Genomic DNA, 13001 nt, shown 5'->3' on the forward strand with positions numbered 1-13001 from the left:
GACTGTGTACCATTTGCTCAGGATGTTGTACTGTTAGATGAGAAATTTGTAATATTTGATGAGCCCCTTTCACATAACGTCATTAACACTCTTTCACTTCACTAAGTTTAATTGTCATTTGGGTCCTGGACAATGGCTAGGGGAAGAGTTCATTGACTGTATATCCTAAGAAAGAGATCACTGACACTATGGTATGAGGAAATAAGTGTTCTGCAACTTGATGTATGACCAGCTTTATTGTCATTAGTTCACATCTATGATTTGTGCTGCTTCTCAGTGAAGGACACATATCCTACATGTAATGAAGGGATATTCTCAGTTTTTCTTGTTAAGTTTGGACGATTTATATTTAGTAACTGTGCTAGAGAATGTGTTGGACCTTTTATCATCATTAGGACCAGGTTCATCTGATCACTAAGGCAAAGTTTAAAAGACACCTTTTATACAGAAATCAGTAACTATATTCCTGGCCATATTGACTGGTTTGGGGTGCATTCCTTTCAACGAAAGAGTTTAACAACAATATTCAAATATTTTTCCTTTATAATGTAATATTTAACATAAAATATATGTACCTTCATTTTAACAATTAGTTTAGAATAATTGTATAATTTGCCATTTACAGATTTTACATATTTCCAAAATTACAATATTGAATATTAAAAATACAAATTTATTCTTCTGTTGTCTCCTTTAGAAATTCCTTTTCACAAAAAATATGTGTATCTGTCTCGTACATGCCAAAGATTACACTTTTGGAATAATCATTTATGCTTGTTTTCACTAAGTTATGCCTTACACTTACCTGTATATGGATTATGCTTTTTTTCAGTATATCCCCCACCAAAAGAATATAAGTTGTTTTTTCATCTTTATTAACATCCATTAATCCTTTCTCATTTTTATTAACATACCATTAATTACACAGATCATATTCTAGAAAAGACGGCTTCAACGTAACTACTACATTAGAGTACATTTGTCCATCGACTTGCATGCACTTTCCTAACAGTATTAGTATTTTCTATAAATAGCAGCTGTCTTATATCCATGAAATATGCTGGTTTCTACTTTCAAACATTTGACCTCAGATTCATTGTTATGATTTGTGTTTGTTAGAGAACCAATCTATGTTGCACTATAGGTCATATCTAATAGCTGTTGTATAATAGACCTGTAGGTACTTTCATCATACTATTATTCTATTCTAGCAGCTGTATGGCTTAGCTCTTAGAAAACACACTGGCTTTCTAATTTTGAATTGTTCCTCTTAGATTCTTTGTTCTAATTTGTGTTTGGTACAGAACTAGTTTGTTGGTACTTGGCGCTAGAAACCAAGTCAAATGACGTCTAGTCAGTGCGTGTATTAAGGCAAAAATGATTTTCAAATAATGTCATAGATGGATTAGAAAAAGAGATTAAAAAAAACCAATCCTCCAAAGATGAATACAAGAATGACACGAGTGCCATTTTAGGGCATCATCATGCCCGTTGCAGGCTGTATGGAAATGATTTTAATATATGTGCTGCTTAAAGTCCAGATAATTGGTTAATCTGTGTTTGATTTGGATCTGGGTTTCTTACTAGAATTAGTTGAATTAGTCAGGGAACCAGACTAACTTTACACCAGTACATCAGACACTGTAAACTACAAAGCGTTTGCATGATCAAGCTGTTCATTATGTAATTTTTTATTAAATGGCGTTCAGCAAGCAATGAGTAAAGGGAAAATAATCCTTTTAAATAATGTAATCAGTGCATAAGAATAAAAAGGAATATTCAGATTCTAGTGAATAAAAGCAGGAATGGACGCAATTATGTTTAATATTCATGTCAGTTTGAGTATGTCTCATGGCAGAAGATATGATTGCTGTCTCCATGTGAAAATCAAAGAGAGAAAAAACATTCCAAGCATTGTCAATATGAGAGATAGCAACAAGCCATTGAGCTATATATGGTTTGGAACTGAAGTTTGTGCAAGTGTACTAGTGGTCAATAAGGTCTACATATATCTTATTAACTTTAAGTTGAACATAGCGTTTACTGTTAATGCATGTTTTGAATAGCAAACTTTTAAATATGAGTCCCAACGTTACAGTATCAGTTTATGATATTTTGTTACATCTTACTGAAAACTGGTCATAGTTACGGGAAAAAATTGCACTGTCTTGCTGAGACGGTTTTGTCAGCATTGGAAGGTCTGAAATTATGGCCATTTAGTATTACCACAGACAAGAGCAGTGATTATGACAACAAAATGTCATACCCAGTCTATGTTTGGTACTTTGACAAAGTAATGGGTTAAATCATAAGTGCCCTTCTTTCATTACTAGAATTAACAATAGATTCCACCGGAAAACATTTTTGATTTGCTTGATAATGCTTTGATCAAACGTGACCAGTTGGCAGAACTTCATGGGGTTTTCTGCTGATAACGTATCAGTGATGACTGGAATTCATAAACGAGTTGCATCCCATATTTTTCAAATGTCTAAATCAGTGTACATAACAGGTTGTCCCTGTCATTTGATGCACCTTGCATCAGGAAACACTGCTGATGAATTAGAAGTAGATATTGGACGTTTGGTAACTGACATATACTATTATTTTGAGAAAAGTAGTAAAAGGAAACAAGCTCAAAAGTTATTACAAGATCAGTTTGACCTTGAAGACTATACAGTTATAAAACGTGTATGTACAAGATTGATATCCCTTGGCAAATGTATCAGCCATTTACATCAGCTTAGGACAGTACTACAAGCTTTCTTTCAAACTGAAAAGGAGGAGAAAAGTAAAGAGTAGCACTAATGTAGAGTCTGTTATTAGAAGCCAGAAGTGAACAAAATGAAATTATAGGTACAGCTACTAACAATAAAGAGGATGGGTCATCAGAAAGGAAGCATTTTAATTCCATGGAATTTTTATTTTAGAAGTCTATATTCATCCAATCTGAGGGCCTCCAGGTTCAATCTAACATTGTAAAAGATAAATGTTGTGACAGAAGTCTCCAACCCATTGTTAATAAACTAAATCAGCCAACTGGATCTGGTTCTTCAGAGGATGTGTTTAGTACAAATGTAGTTAGTAATAAGCATACAGCATCTTCTCATTTTTCAAAGAGCAAAGGCAGCAAAGTGGATACTAAGATGTCACAGGAACAAACAGAATCTATTCACTGCTTGGTAGAATCAAAGTGTGACATGGTTTTCAAAAAACTTAAAATGATCCAGTTATAAAGCTGTATTGCTTGTTTATGAAGAGAACGAAGAACCATGAATTCGTATTATGCACAAGAGTATGTCAAACCAGTTATCAGATTTTCTGATAAGGTTTATTAACCCAGAAATCATTAAATCATCTAAGCATTTAGCTGATATAAACTTTGACAGAGCAAACCAGAAAAATAATGAAGATTTTGATATTGGTACATAAGCAAACGAATTCATAGAACATAATTCAGCTCTTGCTGTAAAGGTGTTCTATAATAATGTTAGAGATTATTTTTCTAAAGCCTGTGATTACATGCTCCAGAAATTCACTTACGGAAATGAAGTGCTTTTAAATGCTTCAATCGCTTATGTAAATGGGAGACAATCAAAAAGCTTTAAAAGTGTAAGATTCTTTGTCAAGAAATGTACCTTTCTGTTGCCACCCTTGTCTACCTAGGATCATATGGAAGGATAATTCCTGAAGTATCAAGCTGACATTCTACCTGACAATGTACTTCATGCAGTTGATGTGCAGTGGCACCTTATTTCCCAGCTGAAAGACCCAGTCACTGGAAGATATAAATTTCCTCTTCTTGTTTAGGTTATGAAAGGATTTATCGTTCTTTATTATTCTAATTCTGACTGTGAGAGATTGTTCAGTATTGTTAACAAAACAAAAACAGAATTCAGATCCAGGCTCTGTAACCCAGCACTTATTGCTCTACTGGCGTGTAAAACATTCATAGTCTCAGCTGGTACAAAGTGTTTTGAATTGCAACATAAGTCTGTTGCTTTAAAAGCTAAGAGTGCTACATGTGAAAACATGAAGCAGTATCTGATGGCAAATGACCAGACGGGTTAATCATTACGCAGTTTATTGAATTTTGGGTATTTTATATGTAGATTACTTTTTATTTCTGCCCAGATTAATGTTTTGATCCACTTGGATTATGCTTTTTCATCGCCTGGGGTTGGCATGCATGACTGTCTTTCAAAAATTACTTTAAACTTCTGTTCTAATTTGTCACTATGCAAGATATTTTCAAACTATATGGAAAATAAACAAAGAGTCAACATTTAACGTAAAAATTAAGAACAATAATATTTGTTGAAAGTGTTCACATTAGTGTTTTCTTCACTAAACAGATTTTGATGAGTATACAATAATGTTTCTTTCAGATCGAGGCAAAGATAAAACACAATCAGCTCTGTATTACATTGGATGGACTTTTTACAGAAAACGTGTTTGAAAACATAAAACAAATTTCACTCTCATATCTTGATCAAAAAACTGTGGAAAAGGTCTCAAACATGAAACAGTTGTGGTCTGCTCTTGTAGAAAAGCGGGTGATTGATGTAGGAAAGTATGAAGCCTTAGTCAAGATAATTAAGTCTGCCGGGATAGGAATAGGGATAGATGATATCCAAGCAACAGCCAAAGTTATTGCAGATATGATGTAAAGCTGAATTCCTCATCAAGAGCAGAATGAAAAATACAGTTGGGATACTCACATTTGAAATCAGGACATCATCCAGCCTAGTTCAGGTATTGCATTTTTTGTTTATTATATTCAGATGCAAAACTTGAATGTGCAGTCCTACGCCACGCATGGCACTGTCATATCAAGGTCTATAATGCTTCCTTGTTGCATGTTGCACTGGCAAGTCAAGGTCTGTGATGTTTGCTTACAACAGTGTACACTTAGAACTACCTTGATATGTTGCACTGACATGTCAAGGTTTATTTTGCCTGCTTACTGCAGTATGGACCACGATCCACTGTCACATGTTCCACTGTCAGGTCACTGTTGTACCGCAGTATAAATGTAAATGTGAATTTAATGATGTCATTAAAGGCTGTATATCAAGGTCTATGATAACAGTTTATATCAAATCATTGATTGAACTAGCAGCATGTGCTCTAGACCAACCTGTTAGTGAATTGGAAGGCTAATCATGATATCCTGAATGAAAAAGGTATGAATCTGATAACACACACAGCCACTATGGCATTAATGTTGAGGTCTTCTTATCAGTACTCCATATTGGACAACAATGAAGTTTGTTAGAGTAGTTTCAATTTCATATATATGCTGCTATAATATAATCCTGTTCCTCAGATGGAGAATAAGGTTTTTTTTATTCTTCAAGAATTGTAATATCATATTACAAAAAAATGTTTAATAGTAAAGATATACTATGGGTTAACTGAATATTACATTAATGACATCATTTATTCAAATTAATAATTGTAATGTAATATTATGAGTCAATGCCCCTACTTGGTCTGCACCCATGTACCATTAAGTTCTTTCTTCAGTTTAAGTTTTTATAAATAAATTTTATAATTGTTGACGATATGTTACTAATCTAACTTAATATTAATGTAAGTGTTGGTTGAGTCTACATGTATGTGTGCTGTAGAATTTAACATTTTTTATGACTTGAAATATTTAAAGCTCTTCTGGAAATGCTATACTAATTGATAATTCCTTCAATGTATTTCTACTTACAGAGAAATATAACTGATTGAAATTGAATGTTGCTACAGTTGTGCTCAGGGACAATTATATCATCTTCTGTGTTATTTGAACAAGAATGGTAGATTAACTGACACCACTATAACAGTCACTTACATTTGATTTGCTGATTTTGTGTTTTATGGCACAGCAGTTTTGATAGGTTATTTAGTACTAAGATAAATGGAGTAATGTGCCTTGCCCAAGGATACACCACTGATGCAGGATGATTTGATGGTATTATTTAACCCACATCCTTTCAGGCCCAAGTCCAGCACACTCTATGCACAAAGCCATCATGCCTCCTGAAGGCGCTTACAAGTCTAAATAGGGGTGATCTGATTGATGTGTACTCAGAATTATATGTTTGAATGTTTAAAAGTTTTCAGAGAATACAGTGCAGAGGAATGTTATTGGAGTGAAAGTACAGTGTATGTTATGTTACTTTATTGGATATTGTGAATTAGAGTTTTTAGTTCAACAAATTAACCAAATAGAAATGCAGTATTTAACACTGACATAGAATACCATGGTTTCTAAGTAAATACGAAGCTCAGTTGAGCAATCACGTTTTGTCAATATACGTATGATGATTTTGAAGTAAATATTTTGACTTATGGATACTGAAAAGCCAGAAAATATTAGTTTTGTTTTATTTAATGTTGTTATAATTTAAGTAATGAGATTCATGGTTTTACCACATCATATCCGTGAACTTATTGTAATGAAGACTGGTAGAATTATCAATTACCACATCATACCCATAACTGTATTCTAATGAAGACTGGTAAAACAAAGGAAAGCTCTGCTTAGGTCGAATTCAAATGGAAAAAGATCTTAGTCACAGTGGTAAGTTTCATAACAGGGAAATGACATGGTTAAAAGGTCAGAGGTCAGATTCACAGTTAGCTTAGGCATATGTCACAAGAGCTATAATGACAGTATCGATCGCACGTGAGAAATTTTACTACTGTAATTATTAACAGCCAGGTGCAGCTGTTTTTATTGGCATGTTAGTTTACTGATATGTTTAATACTACTCTTGTATTAGAGTATTTTCAGGAACAGCTAATATATACTTTGAAAAAATTAAATTTGTTGTTTTTTGCTATTTTCAGCCTCTCTCAGCAACAACTGGTTGCAATCTTCATCTAACAGATGGCTCCATACCAGCTTCAACTGTAAAGTTTCTGTTAGCATATGGTAAAACATATAGCTGGTTCCATGTTATCCCCAACAGCTGGTTCAATGCTGGCCTCAGTGTATGGCTCTGTACCTGATCCAGAACCTAATCCCATGATGGCCACAATATTAGCTCAACTTCTGGTTACATGTTGACCCGAACGACTATCCCATGCCAGTTCTAACAGTTGATGACATTGACAGAGTAGTGGATACTGCATATCTGTTGGTAAATGTTAGATTCCTCCTTGTTCATTAGTTGATTATTCGCACCAACACTCTGAACCACAGACAACAGGATGGCTATTGACACTATTTAGGATGGCTTTTGACACTAAATAACACAAGGACATCCTTTTCCTACAAGGTGGAAATACAAAACTTGGCGGCTGTAATAATACATTTCTTTTAGCATCCTATATTGACATCATATCATCTATAGATCGGTAACAACAAAAGATGACAGAAGCAAAATATTTGCTTATGTAAGACCCATCTGAATGAATTGAAATAATCACCACAATGAATATGATTAGCATTCACTTGTCAAATGAAAACATCTATGTAATCAGCTTGGAGACCCAAATGTTTAGACTAAAACAACCCTAATAGTTGATTATGTTGATAGGTTTGTAAAAACTAAGTCAATCACACTGACAGTTTAGTGCAGGTCACAAGTATATTGGTAAATGTTGGAAACCACCTTATTTACTACACATTCATTACCACCAGCGCTCTGAACCAGTATCATACAGACAACAAAATGGTTATTAAAGATATTCAGAGGTGGAAAACACTAAGCAACAGAGGGACCTTCTGTTCAGAGTGACTGATAATACACTTATATTTACAATGTTTATTGCTATCGTTTCTTCTGTAAATTAGTTGAAACTGAACACGATATCAGAAACAAAATATGTTCTCATTCATGATCCATCTGAATGAATTCATATGATCATCCCAAGTATTGGAATAGCATCTACTCAAAACTGATGGACCAAAATACTTGAAAAACTTGGACAAGCTTTATTGTCTTAGATTTGACAGTACGTGCTAAGTGAGTCATAAAAATTGTCATAGAATTTCAAGAGATACAGGAGTGATAAAGTTCTTTATTGTGACATTGTAATGATAAACATGATTCTCAGATATTGCATGGAGAATTTTGTCAAACATCATTATATATTATAGTATTATACTAAGCTGTAAATAATGTAAATATCAACTAGTTTAATTACATTTTATTGCATCAAGAAAAACATAAACAACACGTGTATAGGGAAGAAGTTTCAAGAACTATAAAAAATACAGCGACAGAGGTGTGAGAAGTTTGGGTACATCATCTGTAAATACGTGAATGATTAGCATGTGAAAAGTATGGTCTTTTTATATGTCTTTATATTTGATTTACAATGGATTAATTTTCTTCAGTTATTAACATTTCACCTTGACAGAACCTGTAATGTTATTGTTTTGAGCAGTATAAGACTCTTTCAAAATTGTAGGTCTTTGATTTTTATACAGTGGATATTGGAGAAGACCTCGAAAATTTAAAATGCTTCATTTGTCACCAAGGCATGTAGATAAAATTGAGCATTTTCTCTTGCAAAGAGGCACTTAGGTAAAACTGAGTATTGCCTCTTGCCACAACTTGTGACAATGCATGTAGGTGATATTAAGTATCTGCTTATTGCCACTAGGCACATAGGTCAAATTGAGTATTAGATCTTGCCACAAGACAAGTAGATAAGATGGAGTACTGTCTCTTGCCACAAGGAACATAGATACAATTGTCTATTACCTGTTACAAAAAGAAAAGTAGAGACAGACTGAATTTGAAAGAAATAGATCAGTCCTTTCTTTAAGATTTCTAAACTTGAATTTTATCAGAGAGGTTAGCTCATCCAGGGCTCAATTTAACTTTTGTTTCTTTTTTGTGTTTTTTTTCACTACTTGCATATTTTGGTGAGAGAAGAAAATATAAAATTGCAAATACTGATTGTTACTATCCAGTTTGTTTTCATTGGCTCTGTTTCTTAATCCATACTCCAGGTCGGTGCTTTTAGAGTGAGACGGAACAGCTAATTTGTCAGTTTCAATTGTGATTTTTATTATCATATTGAGTTTCATAGCACATGTGCAGCTGAATTGTTTTATATATACTTGGGTGGAGCATATTGGGTCCATTTGTCTGTCTGTTACCAGTTCCATTTTTTGCATAAGAAGTTAAGTTGACCTTTGCCTGCATTTGCCAGACCTTTGTGGATAACTGCATATCTTTTGGCAAAAAGCACCATGGTTGGGGTTGCTGTAACTTAAAGATGAAAGATGGTTTCTGGATACTACAGTGTTCTCCACCAGCTACGACTCAAAATTTGTACATGGGTTTTAATGTGAGGTAAAGAAGAATCCTATCGATTTTGGTGTCAAATGTCAAGGTCACTTTCGCTGAAAGATTAAAAATGGTTTCTGCTTTAGGTCATACATCTGGACCAATCTTTGTGACAATCATTATCTGGGGGTCAATTTCTGATCTTCCACTAGAGACTATATTTCTTATCTCTTTCCACTTAGAGACTTTATTTCTGATCTTGATATGATCAAACTTGGTAATTAGGCTTAATTCATTGACTTGGCTTTTAAAAATCTTTTGGAGATGGACATGCAAGTGCTTGAATGGTTGGCCAGACATGACCAAATGAAGATGGCCCTACTGCATCTAGTGATGCCTTTAAAACTATGAATGGGCCATCAATGATGTTTAGCCTGAATTTTTCACGTCTATTATTATCCCATGAATGTATATGACTGAGAAGAATAGATTTAAATATAGCTGTGACTTTTAGTTTTCTTGATCTGCAATAATGCAGAAACAGAAATTGCATTTCGGTATGCCAGAGTTATCCCAGAGTAGTGTTTTTCATAATTCAACTTGAAATTAATGTTTTCGTTGTTTTGTTACATAGCATTGGCTGTTAATAGCTTTTTGAATATACATTTGTATGGAACATGTATACGAATTGGTAGATAACAAAATTGATGTATTGATAATTATACAATAAACATGTTAAACAGTATGCACGATGCTGATTTCTAACAACCTGTACATATTCATAAATTTGGAAACTGAGCGAACAAAATGTAATGTTTTAGATTTGCATCAGTGGTGGAACACTAAGTGTTATAATATTTTACAATTTGATTAAATGATGTGAGTTTATATTCTTATTATGTAATTACAAAACAGATCATAAGTTCTGTTTTACTGCTATAAATAAAAAAAGATATAAAGGTACGTGTATTTCTTAACATTAAGAATAAAATTGATAATAGTACTATGGCCAGATTTTACATGGAGCTTTGCTTTTATTTAATCCATGGATTGACTCATCCAGATATTAACGTATCTCATTGAGCTGTAGTGTCTGACAAGATGACTTAAATTCAAACCATAATATTGAGACTGAGCTTAATGCATAGGCAATCACACGTTATTGAAGTATCCTAATTTCCGCATGGATGTACTCATGCTATAGTTACACAGTACAAACGTTATGTTACAACAAAGGCAGTAGTTTGTGGAAAATAAGCTAATGGCAGATATTCACCAAAATCACTGAGCCGTTAAATTTAGATCACAATGATTTCAGTATGATTTAAGATATAGCAGTCTGCATCATGCATCTGTATACAAAGTTATGTAACTCTAAATATAAGTGTCTAAGAAAATTGACTAAATGTAAACCCTAACCAGAATGTTGATGCCAGATGGACTGGCAGACAATATTAAATGATAAACCAGAATTGACTTGCAATACAGCCAAGTTAATGTCAATTCTGGTGAGAAGAAGTCTGGCATAAAACTTATTCATTTTGTTTACTCATAATTTATTTGCAAGATTTGAAAAATATTATAAGAATATACTTCATTTTCCATCACTGTGTTTGATCTGCATTTTTTTAAATAATGCTTTTGCCATTGAATATCATCCATGATTACATTAGAGATATAAACATATCTACCTCTAGAATGCAGCAATTCCAGAAAGATGAAAATGTTTACATATATGCCATAGTTGAGCAAGGGAAGAAACTCTTACTGATTACCCTTCCATCTTTGATAGACCACAACTTGCTAAACACATTCAAAGCAGTTCCAAATTTTAATCTATCTTAGCACATGATCATTTGCTTTCCATTTAGTTTTGTGCTCTACAGTATGGACAAAATCTTAGTGCATTGGCATTTACAAAAATAGTTATCTGTATCATAATGCTCATGATCCCCTCATTGACAGAAATTTAAGCGGACATGGATGATATATGTAAGATTCAATTGGCAAGTGCTATTTTACTGCAGGAAGTGAGAAGTCTTGTGTCATTTTTTTGCCCTTTCTTTCTAGTGAATTGTAGAGAGTTGGACGTTATTCCTCTCTCCAGCTCGGTCTAGAATTTTTCAGCCATTTCAGTATAATTTGTCTTCCTCGAATGCGAATTGCATATTTTACCAAGCACTCAATGACGATGGCAAGCAAAATTCAACAAATGCAAGCATTTCAGTTATTAGATTGGACTAGTGCCACATAATGATGAGGTAAGAGTTTCTTCCCTTTGTCTACATGGTAGTATATTACCGATGAAATTTGCTTTTCAAAATGCTGAATTTGAGACGTTGTGAACGTTGTACGTCTGATTTTAATGTGATTAGAGAGAAGTAATTTAGTAACATAAATGCTCTCTCAGACTTTTCAACTTAGAACACAAATGTCTGATGTTTATGTGATCAGATAGATTTAGTTTACTAACCTTCTAAATCCTAACACATTAGAATAATTCATGTTCTTTAATGGTGGTATGCTTGATAATCATATTCGGTAGAGCCCCACCTCAACCCTCAACCACAAAGAGTGAATAGAAGAAATGCAAAGTTCCCATTTAAAATTAATTCATTCTGGGACATGGTAAGTATTATTTTAGTACCATCTCATTTGTAGAATTGAGAAAAAAATAGATCTTGAAATACAAAGCAGCTAGTCTGTATAGGATTCCTACGGGAGAGTGTACTGTCCACTCTGTAAATATCGTTATGTTTATCAACAAAAATTGCTATTGCATTAGCCTCCCTTTAATATGTACATGCATATTTCGTTTTGTTTTGTACCGGTATTTAGTGAAATTTCATTATACACTCTGCTTTATGTTGGGTGTAATATACAACCAAGAGAAATAACCCTTTGTTGTATATTTAGTGAATATTTTGTATTATACATTCATAGTCACCTCATTGTAGCCATTAATATAAAGTCAATTTTAACTTCACATTTTATTCAGTTTTAATTGACTTTCATATTAGCTAAATAGGATAATTCATGACAGTTCGACATATATAAACTTGACCTGTAGAACCATGCGATGAGTTCCCTGAAAGAAGATGCACACTATAAATTGTCGACTTCTACAATCTGAATCAACCAATGAGAGATGTTCTGTTTTAAGGTTCTGCAGTGTTGATGATATCCTTTGACATGAGACAAGCATATACTTTTTTATAACAAGTAAAGAAAAACATTTGTGAATACACTGTAATGATGAGAACATATAGTAGTTATTAATATGTATTTGATAATAACTTTAATAAAAGTTTAAATACATTTTAATGTCTTACAGTGAATATTCTGAAGCCTAAAATGTGTATGAAATCTTAGTAATGGCCATCAACTTCGCTGCAAATTATACCAAACTATATTTCAATATTTAATGGAAAACTAGCAATCAGTTACTTATAAACACATGTACAATAAATGTAAGCTAATAATCACTGGTTTTATGCTTTTTATCCAATGTGTGACTAACATGTTTAGCAAAATAAAAATTAAATTTGATATGATGAAGTTTTGGTTTTAAAGGATGTAACTTGTATATTACTACTACTGTTAAAACTACTATTATCATCTGATTCATTCTATCACTACTACTGCTATAACTACTACTATCATCTGATTCATTTTATCACTACTACTGTTATAACTCCTACTATCATCTGATTCATTTTATCACTACTACTGTTATATCTACTACTATCATCTGATTCA

At 33.2% G+C, this 13001-nt stretch overlaps 1 long non-coding RNA gene across 4 annotated transcripts in view; it reads left to right on the top strand.

The window, feature by feature from the left end:
* The window catches only part of LOC149787202 (uncharacterized), a 62406-nt gene extending 49606 nt beyond the window's left edge, over positions 1-12800 (top strand). For all 4 annotated transcript variants that reach the window (XR_016425124.1, XR_016425126.1, XR_016425125.1 and 1 more), the window contains 2 exons: positions 4389-4755; positions 6847-12800. This is a non-coding gene — a long non-coding RNA (uncharacterized LOC149787202). The remainder of the gene's footprint in view (positions 1-4388; positions 4756-6846) is intronic.
* Positions 12801-13001: the final 201 nt, after the last annotated feature.

This window comes from Sinohyriopsis cumingii, chromosome 12, assembly GCF_028554795.1.
Source record: "Sinohyriopsis cumingii isolate HCF-2022 chromosome 12, ASM2855479v2, whole genome shotgun sequence".
In the NCBI taxonomy this organism is placed as follows: domain Eukaryota; kingdom Metazoa; phylum Mollusca; class Bivalvia; order Unionida; family Unionidae; genus Sinohyriopsis; species Sinohyriopsis cumingii.